The following is a 12,981-nucleotide window of genomic DNA, read 5'->3' as shown; positions in this document are numbered from 1 at the left end:
AGGCGAGAGTAATGGAGAGACAATGAACGTGCTTGTTCCTTTACATTGGCCTGACTCTCTTCTCCTACACTGCTATTCACATGTCCATCCCTGAGTCCTGTATTGAAGTCCACGTTCTGTGTCATTCACTCCTTCACTGCCTTGTCTTCTTGCTATTTGGACAATGTACCTCTCCCATCCATCTCTCTGCCTTCTGTCCCCTCTCCTTGTCATCCCACAACCCACTGCCAATGTGCGGGTTTGAGAGGCACAGATATTTTGCAGGCGTAAATAGATCAACAAATCTTTCCAATACCTGGGGAAGTTTTTAACCCAGTTTGTTAGTCCTGGTGGTTTTTTAGTTTTTGCCTTAGTACTACACACCTGATTCCACTAATCAACTCATCATCCAACCTTTGATTAGTGGAATCAGGTGTGTAGTGCCGGGGGAATAATAAAGGACCAGGATTAAGAAACATCGACAATTTAACCTATCAATTAGCAATAATAATTCTAAAATTCTGTGCAAACCTTCATGCACACTTTGTGTATCTCAAACACACGTTGAATCAACGTTGTTTCCAGGTCATTTCAATGAAATGACATTGTACCACAGTGCAATAGACATTGAATTGACGTGCCCAGTGGCTATCGTCTTTGCTCTGGTCAGCTAACATACTGCATCAGTTTCTCCCGAGCATATGTTCTCCTTGTCTTCTCATTTCGTCAAATCAGCCCTCTCTCCGTCTCGGTCTTGATTTAGCTCTGTTGTGACAAGCTGACAGTTGGCTGAATTCCACACCTCACAGTCGCTCACACAACAACAGTCGTTTGATCTAGATGAGATACTTGGTGAGACGGACATTTGAGAGTGTGTGAGTGAGTGTGTGAGAGAGAGAGAAAGACAGCGAGAGAGAGAAGGAAAGAGTAGAGATGAGAAAGAGTGGAGCTAACACTTTATCTCCTCCACGGTTCTTCCTTAATTTCTCTGGCAATGTGTCATTGTTGTCGTCTTCTCACCATGTAATTACAACTAAAGAGGCTCCAAGACTGAGCGTCTCTGCCTTTAGGTCGGGTTTCTCTGAGTGCCAGCCTCCCAGTAGCAGCAGGAGTGAGAGTCTAGGATCCGTCGTTTTCCGAAGCTCATCAAACGGTTACTTTAAAGAAACGAAACGATGACGAACTCATAACCAACAGTTATAGTTGGGGTTATATTTGTTCTTCTGACGTTTTTATTGTGATGCACTGCACACTGTCTTTGTGTGCAGTATGAAATTGCAGCCGTTCTAAAGGATACTGTCTTCATGGACCTGGAACGTTTCAAACTAACATGGAGGGTAGTTTTACAAATTCTATTGCAGGTGTCCTATATCCCTGTGGCGCTAGGCTAGGCTATGCTAGTCAGCGTTTCTGATGAGAATGATCCCGGATCCGGGATCGGTAGTCCAGAAAGGTTAATTACAGATAACTGATGATTGAGATGTAAGGGTCAACAATGGCCTTATGTCCATACGGTTCAGGTTCAAGTTTAACCTGTATAATGGTATTGATAAATGAGTGCAATCCATTCACTGCGGATAAAACATCATTCATGAATCACAGACATGACATCAGGCGGGTAAACAGCGTCCAAAAATGCACCCAAAGTCATCATCTCTCCATGCTAACCTTTGCATGATGCCATCTGTCATGACCGGGACCTTTCCGCCGCGTTGGGAGTGTTCCGGATGGAGAATGTTCGTGGTATAGGTGTCATACTGGAGAATAGAACACAGTGCTGGCTTATGTAACAGCCGGGGATGACATTTGGGTGGGCTGACCTGCTCCTGCTCCCCTCTCCTTTGAGGATAGATCAGACAGATGCTGCTACATAGCCACTGTTGTTGGGAAGAAATGCTGTCTTTCTTGATCCGGTCTTACTGAAGTTAAGACGGGTCCTGTCTCTGTGTTCTGTCTATAGGGTGATTCATGACTAACCTAAAGGGAAAGTTTCACTCCGTAGTCAACGTTTGTCTCTCTTTCGGCGCCCATTTTCGGCTCAAGATCACCACCGGAGGGAAACGCTCAATATAGTATCTTTAAATAAGCCTTGGGAAAAAAAGTGGGATTTTGTAATAAACTGTAGCTACTCTAAAACATCTGAGGGGAAAATATGGACACAATTCATTACCTTCTCCTGACATTCAGCATCTCCACACGAGACATTCTACTGTGCTCTATTCAGTCTGAATACTGGAAAACTCACAAGACACAACCCAAACCTCCAAAACTGCCCCATGCATTGTCCAGTGATGGGCATTGTTCCATTAGCTGCCCAGACAAAGACAAAAGGACTAAGGGCTGTTAACCTGGCAGCTCACCAGCGATCCCAGCAGCAGCAGCCACAGAGCTGAAAAACTCCCAGGCCATGGGAAGCTTGACGTCAAACACATTCGCCTTCTCTTTTTTTTCTGGCCTGCATTTTCATATTTCATCGGTATTTCCGGATGGTTCCACATTTTGCAAAATAAAGACCATCAGAGTAGTCATTACAACGTTAACCATAAGAACGGCGGGAACCGAATGAAAGCCTGGAGAGGTTTGTTGACCTTTCAGAGCTAAACTGGTCCTGGCTCTGTGTGAGCTCTGCTGGACCCATTGTGTTCTGAGTCCTTATCATTGTGTTGCAGTTTCCTCTCCCTGCCGTGTCGCGAGTGTGTCTTGGTGTGTGTGTGTGTGTGTGTGTATGTGTAAGCGCGTGCGTGCTGGCATGCGTTCGTGTGTGTGTATGCACATGCGTGTGGATGTGTGTGTGTGTGTGTTTAAGGGAACACAGGACAGGGCTAGTGTGAAGGCAGAGAGGGCACTCACACTCACTTAACACGTGTTCCAGACGAGACCAGAGGTCTACCTTTTGACAAGACGACCCGTCGTTCTCACAACTCAGTAAACACTCTGCTTCCTGTATAAGGACCCAGACGGTGGTGCTGAGGGATGACGTCATTGCCTAACAGACGTGTTACGCATGGCAAAAAATAACAAAACAACAAGTAGGCGCATAGTAACACATAGTAACACATAGTAACACATAGTAACAAATAGCAACACATAGTAACACATAGTAACACATAGTAACACATAGTAACAAATAGCAACACATAGTAACACATAGTAACACATAGTAACAAATAGCAACACATAGTAACACATAGTAACACATAGTAACACATAGTAACACATAGGAACAAATAGCAACACATAGTAACACATAGTAACACATAGTAACACATAGTAACACATAGTAACAAATAGCAACACATAGTAACACATAGTAACACATGAAAAGGATAATAGTCATTCAATCATGATTATGACGTCGTCAAGACATGCAGCCGCATCACAGAACAGCAGGTTGTTTAACCAGTCTGATTTCAAAGGCGATTGCTACAGTAGTGGCCTCGCACTCCTCAATGTGTACCGGCTGTCAGAGTATTATACAGTATATATCCATCAATGCTGTGCACTGTTAATCCTGCTAAATACTCATGGAATGAAACAATGGAGGGCATTGATCGAGTAACCGTAGCTTATCGCCATGGGCACAGTGGAAAGATAGAACAACACTCTAGTATCCACCTGTGCCCCGACCCCCGCCCCACCCTCCTCCACATAAACCAAAGAGGTGAGTGGGAGAGATCCTGTTATGTGATGTCATGTCTGCACTCCACTCTCTAGAGACAATACACCCACGCCACGGGGTTTCCCCTGCCCATCAACAGGGGGTGCTGTTGTGCCCCGCAGGGTGGTATGTGGCATGAGTCATCGCCTTCCTCTCTAACCTTCCCACACACCCCTCGAAACCACCACGCCCTCCGTCCGTCCGCTGTATGTGTGGACAAAAGGGACAGGGACTTGGTGTGGAGGCGTGATGATCAAATTGTTGCCACGGGCAACTCTGAATCCTAACACAAGGATGACCCCGGGAGGACTCGGGCCTAATCGAATAAATGGAGGCATTGATAGATGGAGAGAATGAGACAGAGGAAGAGGAGGGAGAGAGAGAGAGAGAGAGAGGGAGGGAAGGAAAGATGTTTATGACTGACACATCAGAGAGGCTCTGTGAGTGAACTCAGTCCGCTGGCTGTCCAGGAGCTGCGGCCGAAATGGCACCCGGTTCCCTATATAGTGCACTACTTTTTATCACGGCCCATAGGGCTCTGTACAAAAGTGGTGCACTATATAGGGAATAGGGTGCCATTTCAGACATACATAGCTGTTTTATTAGGTAAAGTCCAGGAGAGGTAATGTCCAGGCTCTTTGTGCTAGTGGGACTGAAGGCTGGAGGCAGGGGGCAGGGGACTGAAGGCACCATATGGCAGAGGGAGAGAGCTGATGCTGTATTCAGTGTTTACACAGTAGTCTCCTGATGCATTTAATAATGACTACCTGTGCCCTCTGCAGCACCTGTCCAGCTGCTGTCTGTGTCATAACACATACACCTCTTTCCACTTCGCTGGGGTTTGTATCATAACACATACACAACTAATCTGTACAGCTGTTGTTAGGGCACAGTTTGTTGGGTCAGTCGTGGGTTTCATCCCTTATATACGGAATATACGTGTTGACTGAATATACTGTAAGTGTCTGCTACAGTAAAAGGACCACACCATATGAAAAAAACGATTTATTTCAAGGATATTAAGAACTTAAAGAACAACCAAGATTCAGTTTGACTCCAGATCTATGACTCAGGTTGTGATTTCAATGTTGATAAGCCAGCACCTACAGTGCAACAACCTACCGCACGCCATCAAAGCTATCCTACTATTGTTCCCCGTTCAGACAGGAAGTGGAGTTTGTTGTGTTATTGTTGGATGCCGGAGAAAGAGGGAGGGAGCCGGGAGCAGGATCCCGGGTCGGGAGGTGTAGGACCACGGCGGTAAAAGGAGGAGAAGAGGAGCGAGGGAGAGGGAGGGAAACCACTGGTACCTGAGTCAGAGCGGATGACCAACTCTTTCCGCTACAGAACGCAGATCCTGAGCCAGGGGAGGAAAACACCTGGGACCTGAACGGAGGACAAACAAACACAGGAGAGGAAGCTGAAGGAGGAGAGGCGAGAGGAGAGGAAGAGGCGAGAGGAGAGCTGATGTGAAAGCCATGTGGTGCTAGTAGCAAGGAAGGGCGGGGCAGGATATGGCTGCTCTGTACTGTATGAAAGCAGACCAACGATGGAAAGAGTTCTTGTCTCATAACCTTTAGTTCAAACGTGCTGATTTGACTATCATCCAGGGATCAAAGGTCAATTTGGAATCAAGCCCACCATGCCTGTGTTGATTCATGAACCCATAACACCAACCCGAAAATGTAGACTTCACAAATGTTTCTGTTTGTACGGGCTAGCAAAGTGCACAAGGTGAATTTGCCATGGTGTTGCATTGACAGCTAACGTCATGGTGAGGTGCTACCAGTGTGAATGAAGAAACTTTCAGATCCGAGGTTAAATAGTAAGGCCACACGTTATAAAATGTTGTCAGTCCCCTGCTCTGTTGTGCATGCAGTCAGGCATCACATCCTTGACACAGTTCTCTGCTACCCTGTCAAAGTAGGCCACTCCAAACCTTTCTTTCCACTGCGCCGAGAGCTTGCATTGTTTCCCGACACAAATGTAATTGTATTTGGAGTACCAGGAGGGGACAACCCAATGAAAAGCCCTGCAGGAGAGGAGAGCAGCAGACTAGGAATGTAGTCAAGCCTTTTGGCTTCACACCTAACAGGCGGCGCACCCTCTCCCTCTCATCCTTAGAGAGGTGAAATGTGGATTTTCCCTACTTCTCTCTCTCTTTCCCTCTCTCCCTCTTTAACCGCTAACGCTCACTCCTATCCTCTCATTTCCTACCCTCGCTGGTAAAGCATTATGTGTTTTATTTGATGGGGTTCTTCCTCCTCTTGCTTCTTTACCACTCCTCTGCTCTAGGCAGGGAGGTCACAGTTTTACAGTGTAGACACCTGTGTTATGTGTAAGTGTTTGCTTTCAACTACTTAAGATGCCCTTGATTGATCTCAGTGCAATGGGACCAATGGAATAGCTCCACAAGTCCAAACACAGGGACTCTGTGGCATCTGCACTCCAGGCAGGCTCAACCAAAATACAAAGTATTTGAACGATTTTGAGTACTATTTCAACCCAGGTCTGGCTTGCCCATGGACCTCACTCAATGATCATCATCATTCTTTACCGGCAGCTGTCTTCTCAAAACTATTTAATAAATGATCATTTCACTTATATACAGTTGAAGTCGGAAGTTAACATACACTTAGGTTAGGTTCAACCACTCCCCAAATTTCCTGTTAACAAACTATAGTTTTGGTAAGTCGGTTAGGACATCTACTTTGTGCGTGACACAAGTAATGTTTCCAACAATTGTTTACAGACAGATTATTTCACTTCTAATTCACTGTATCACAATTCCAGTGGGTCAGAAGTTTACATACATTAAGTTGACTGTGCCTTTAAACAGCTTGGAAAATGCCCGAAAATGTGTCATGGCTTTAGAAGCTTCTAATAGGCTAATTGACATAATTTGAGTCAATTGGAGGAGTACATGTGGATGTATTTCAAGGCCTACCTTCAACCTCAGTGCCTCTTTGCTTGACATCATGGGTAAATCAAAAGAAATCAGCCAAGACCTCAGAAAAACATTTTAAAACCTCCACAAGTCTGGTTCATCCTTGGGAACAATTTCCAAATGCCTGAAGGTACCATGTTCATCTGTACAAACAATAGGACGCAAGTATAAACACCATGGCACCATGGCACCATGGCAGCCGTCATACCGCTCAGGAGTGAGACGTGTTCTGTCTCTTAGAGATGAACGTACAATTTGTGCGAATAGTGCAAATCAATCCCAGAACAACAGCAAAGGACCGTGTGAAGATGCTGGAGGAAACAGGCACAAAAGTATCTATTTCCACAGTAAAACGAGTCCTATATCGACATAACCTTAAAGGCCGCTCAGCAAGGAAGAAGCCACCGGTTCAAAACCACCATAAAAAAACCAGACTACGGTTTGCAACTGCACATGGTGTCACACCCTGACCTTAGAGATCATTTTTATGTCTCTATTTTGGTTTGGTCAGGGCGTGAGTTGGGGTGGGCATTCTATGTTTGGTGTTTCTATGATTTTCTATTTCTATGTTTTGGCCAGGTATGGTTCTCAATCAGGGACAGCTATCTGTCGTTGTCTCTGATTGGGAACCATACTTAGGTAGCCCTTTTTTTCACCTGTCTTGGTGGGAATTTGACTTTGTTTAGGGCACATAGCCTTTGAGCTTCACGGTTTGTTTGTAGTGTTTATTGTTTTGTTCGGCGTCTTGTTTAATAAAGGAACATGTACACTCACCACGCTGCACCTTGGTCCTCTTTTTTCAACGGCCGTGACACATGGGGACAAAGATCGTACTTTTTGGAGAAATGTTCTCTGATCTGATGAAACAAAAATAGGACTGTTTGGCCATAATGACCATCGTTATGTTTGGAGGAAATAGGGGGAGGCTTGCAAGCCGAAGAACACCATCCCAACCGTGAAGCACGGGGGTGTAAGCATCATGTTGTGGGGTGCTTTGCTGCAGGAGGGACTGGTGCACTTCACAAAATAGATGGCATCATGAGGGGGAAAATTATGTGGATATATTGAAGCAACATCTCCAGACATCAGTCAGGAAGTTAATGCTTGGTCGCAAATGGGTCTTCCAAATGGACAATGACCCCAAGCATACTTCCAAAGTTGTGGCAATATGGCTTAAGGACAACAAAGTCAAGGTATTGGAGTGGCCATCACAAAGCCCTGACCTCAATCCTATAGAAAATGTGTGGGCAGAACTGAAAAAGCGCATACGAGCAAGGTGGCCTACAAACCTGATTCAGTTACACCAGTTCTGTCAGGAGGAATGGGCCAAATTTCACCCAACTTATTGTGGGAAGCTTGTGGAAGGCTACCCGAAACATTTGACCCAAGTTAAACAATTTAAAGGCAATGCTACCAAATACTAATTGAGTGTATACAAACTTCTGACCCTCTGGGAATGTGATGAAAGAAATAAAAGCTGAAATAAATAATTCTCTACTATTATTCTGAGATTTCACATTCTTAAAATAAAGTGGTGATCCTAACTGACACAAGACAGGGAATTGTTACTGGAATTAAATGTCTGGAATTGTGAAACCTGAGTTTAAATGTATTTGGCTAAGGTGTATGTAAACTTCCGTCTTCAACTGTATACTGAGGAGGTGTATATAGACACAGGGATATAAATGTGGTAGATATTCGGATGTGGTTACTGCTTTTTGTCTTTTGTGATTATTCCGCAGTGGCTCAGTGCTGTCTGGGCCTGTCTGAATATTTGCTTTGATTGTTGGGTCCTGAGGTGAACCAGTCAGCACCTACTCCTCCACTGTGTGTTTGCATGGTGTGTGTATACACAGTACGTGTGCGTGTGTTGACGTAAGTGCAGATGTGATTTGCTGTGTATAAATGTCTTCCAAGAATCCCAGTTGATCTGACGTCTTTAATTTATGAGTTCCTATAAGGATTTTCACTTTGGTTGTGCAGCTGCATGGCAACACTATAAAGGTTTTGGGTTAGGCATTGGGACAAATGAATTATCTCTGTTTTTCAACCTTCTACGTCTTGTGTTCCTTACTCTCTTAATTTGTCCATGTTACTTGTTTCTCACCTGAACTTGACCAGGCACTATAATAAATGGAACCTTTATTTAACTACGCAAGTCAGTTAAGAACAAATTGTTATTTACAATGACGGCCTACCACGGACGACGCTGGGCCATTTGTGCACCGCCCTATGGGACTCTCAATCTCGGCCAGATGTGATACAGACTGGATTCGAACCAGGGACTGTAGTGATGCCTCTTGCACTGAGATGCCGTGCCTTAGGCCACTGCGCCAACTGGGAGGCTTAGTTGTAAATGCATACAACCATGTAACAACCAATAAAGTGCTTTGGACTTGAACAATAAAAACAATAAAACCCCACTTTTCAGCGAGAAATAAAAACACAACATTCCTCTTGTCCTGTGAGAATGTGTAACGGATGTGAAATGGCTAGCTAGTTAGCGGTGTTGCGCGCTAATAGCGTTTCAATCGGTTACATCACTCGCTTTGAGACATTGAAGTAGTGGTTCCCCTTGCTCTGCAAGGGCCGCGGCTTTTGTGGAGCGATGGGTAACGATGCTTCGTGGGTGACTGTTGTTGATGTGTGCAGAGGGTCTCTGGTTCGAGCCCGGGTATGGGCGAGGGGACGGACGTAAAGTTAAACTGTTACATTGATGCTGTTGACCCGGATCACTGGTTGCTGCGGAAAAGGAGGAGGTCAAAAGGGGGGTGAGTGTAACCGATGTGAAATGGCAAGCTAGTTAGCGGTGGTGCGCGCTAATAGCGTTTCAATCGGTGACGTCACTCGCTTTGAGACCTTGAAGTAGTGGTTCCCCTTGCTCGTCCTTTGTGGAGCGATGGGTAACGACGCTTCGTGGGTGTCAGTTGTTGATGTGTGCAGAGGGTCCCTGGTTCGCATCGGGGCGAGGGGACGGACTAAATATCGGTTACAAATGCATATGATTATAATGCTAAATGAAAATGAACAATTTGTTGAAACTTGGTAGGCTTTCAGTTTGATATTGGTTTGAATGTAATCACAGACCCAGCCTCCAGGAATCTAGACCAATAGAAATAGTATTACCGCTACAGCACAGAACATTGACTCAAGTGAGAATGTCCGTTCTAATAATCATATTTCTGTGCCTAGACCTCCTGTCTTACAGTGATCTCTCATCTGAGAGCAATACCAGATGAGGGAATATGACACTCTGACAGCGTCATCAGGAAACTGCACTCTAAACAGGAAGGACAGCGGTGGGGGGAAGGGAAGAGCCTTCAGACTGACCAGTAGAGTACACACCTGTGACCCTCCCCGTTTCTATTTCTGTGGTGGATGTGGCGGTCCCTCCCAGTCTGGCTGTCTCCTGGTCTCCTCTCCGGCTGTCTCCTGCTCTCCTCTCCACACTCTCTCCCTTGTTCTGTTTGGCTAGTTTTTATGTACATTTACATTTACTGAGGTTTGTGCTTCTCTCTGACAACGCCTGTATGTTGCTCAGACCTGGGAGGTGGGGTGAAGGTTGATCGTAATTTGGGAGAAGGTTGGGAGGAGGTTGATGGGAAGTTGAGTGGAGATTTAGGGAATATTGATGGTGGGTTGAAATAATGTTGGAGGGATTTTGTTTGAGAAATGGGAGGGGGGTTGTGTAGTGAGGTAATGGGTTTCCTGTCAAAGGAAAAGTCTCAGGCAGATACCTGTATAGGATATTAATATACCCTATATTAAGCCCCCCTCTCAACCAGGATAGGGAGAATAGGCAGTCAGAGAATATACTGTATACAAGTGCAAGTACTGAGGACAGGCAGTCAAAGGAGGGCTGATATGTGTACAACACAACATATTTTGATTGTTGTGGTTCTCTATTTCTGTATAATTCTGTATTTAGAGACCCTAATGCCTGTCCCTATGGCACAGGTTCAATGACAGCCCTTAGTAAAGCATGATCTGATCTCAAACCAGTGTTGACATCAGTATAGAGAGAAAAGTAGACACCATGAGCAAACAGAGCATGTTGACATCCCGAGACAGGCATGATCTGATCTCAGACCAGTGTTGACATCAGTATAGAGAGAAAAGTAGACACCATTAGCAAACAGAGCATGTTGACATCCCGAGACAGGCATGCCTGGCATTTACCCTGCAGATCATTGAGGCTTAATATGTTGAGCAGGCAAATGTGTGCCAAAACACAGTCAGGGCATGTTTTTGGCAAAGTGGATAACAAGTATTGGCATCATTTCCTCATAAATTACCTAAGGATCCAATAATCAGTTTAATGGATGGTGGGTAGGTGGGTAGGGTGTTGGCACGTGCAAAACTACAGGACCATAGTGCAGACATACACGTAGCTTGGAAAAATGTAATTTACATTAGCCAGCGTACAGGGAGGCATGAAGATAGAAAAACATTCAGGAGATGATAAAGTTGTAAATTACTTTGGGCAACTAAGCCTGCAAATGTTAGAGGAGCTTGATTCTTGGCTCGTAGCCAGAATAACGCCTTTGGAAAGGGGAGACTTCGACTATGTGTTGAAACAGCATGCATACCTTCAGGTCTGTGAACATCTGTGTGAGTTTGTGTCTCATTTCTCCAAATATATCCTTTGCTGTCTCTCTCTTCGTCTGTATCATCCCTCTCTTTTAGCATGTTCTGTTTGTCCTTCACTCCTTCTCCTTGTCAATCCTTCACTCCTTCTCCTCTATGTATTACTACAGACACAGTACGTTCTAGTAATGCCTCTCTGTCGCTCATTCACTCGCTCCCTCTCTTGCTCTCTCTCTCTCTCTCTCTCTCTCTCGCTCTCTCTCTCTCCCTCCCTTCCCCCCTCTCTCTCTCTCTCTCTCTCTCGCTCTCTCTCTCTCCCTCCATTCCCCTCTCTCTCTCGCTCTCTCCCTCCCCCCCTCTCTCTCTCTTGCTCTCTTTCTTTCTCACTCTCTCTTTCTCCCTCTATCTCGCACTCCCTCTCCTAGACTCAGTCGTTCTCTTGGCACTACTTTACAGTGTTCTGCTGAAACATGACTACCTGGACCGTCAAGAATGTAATGTGTGCCACATTAACTCTGTAGTCTACCTGCTCCGTCACACTCTTCACATCAGCACAGACAGCAACTTCACCTCTCTATCGCTGACCAGGAGAACATACTCAGTCAAATGAATGACTGGCAGACACCGTTAAATCATTTACGGACAATTGTAGACAAATAGTATCTGAGTGTTTTGCTATTTACTGTAATAATGCAAAATATTTCTGAACTCCAGTACTTTTAGGTGCATCCATGTTGAATGTACATTTAAGAATGTAAACGGACAAATCATGGACAATTGAAGTCACCATAATGTAAAGTTCAGTTTGCCAAGGCCTCTGTAGAGATGGAAAACATCTACAGCGCCTTCAGAAAGTATTCACACCCCTTGACTTTTCCACATTTTGTTGTGTTAGAGCATGAATTTAAAATGGATAACATTTTGATGTTGTGTCACTTGCCTACATACAATACCCCATAATGTCAAAGTGGAATAATGTTTTGAGACATTTTGACAAATTAATAGAACCCCTTTGTTATGGCAAGCCTAAGTAAGTTCAGAAGTAAAAATGTACTTAACAAGTCACATAATAATAACAACACACTGTGTGTAATAATAGTGTTTAACATGATTTTTGAGTGACTAACTCATCTCTGTACCCCAATTATCTGTAAGGTTCCTCAGTCGAACAGTGAATTTCAAACACAGATTCAACCACAAAGACCAGGAAGGTTTTCCAATGCCTCGCAAAGAAGGGCACCTATAAGTAGATGGATAAACATTTCAAAAGCAGACACTGAATATCCCTTTGAGCATGGTGAAGTTATTAATTACACTTTGGGTGCTGTATCAACAAACATAGTCTCTACAAAGATACAGGCGTCCTTCCTTACTCAGTTGCCGGATAGGAAGGAAACCGCTCAGGGATTTCATCATGAGACCAAAGGTGACTTTAAAACAGTTACAGAGATCAATGGCTGTGATAGGAGAAAACTGAGGATGGATCAACAACATTGTAGTTACTCCACAATGCTAACCTAAATGACCACAATACTAACCTAAATGACCACAATACTAACCTAAATGACAAAGTGAAAGAAAAGAAGGAAGCCTATACAAAATTAATCCTGTTTGCAATAAGGCACTAAATTAAAGCTGCAAAAAATGTGGCAAACAAATTACCTTCATGTCCTGAAGACAAAGCATTATGTTTGGGGCAAATTCAACGCAACACATCACTGAGTACCACTTTTCACATTTTCAGGCAAATTGGTGGCTTAATCATGTTATGGGAATGCTTGTCATCGGCAAGGACTAGGGAGTTGTTTAA

This window comes from Salvelinus namaycush, chromosome 3, assembly GCF_016432855.1.
Source record: "Salvelinus namaycush isolate Seneca chromosome 3, SaNama_1.0, whole genome shotgun sequence".
Taxonomy (NCBI): domain Eukaryota; kingdom Metazoa; phylum Chordata; class Actinopteri; order Salmoniformes; family Salmonidae; genus Salvelinus; species Salvelinus namaycush.
This window is presented reverse-complemented; position numbering follows the sequence as displayed.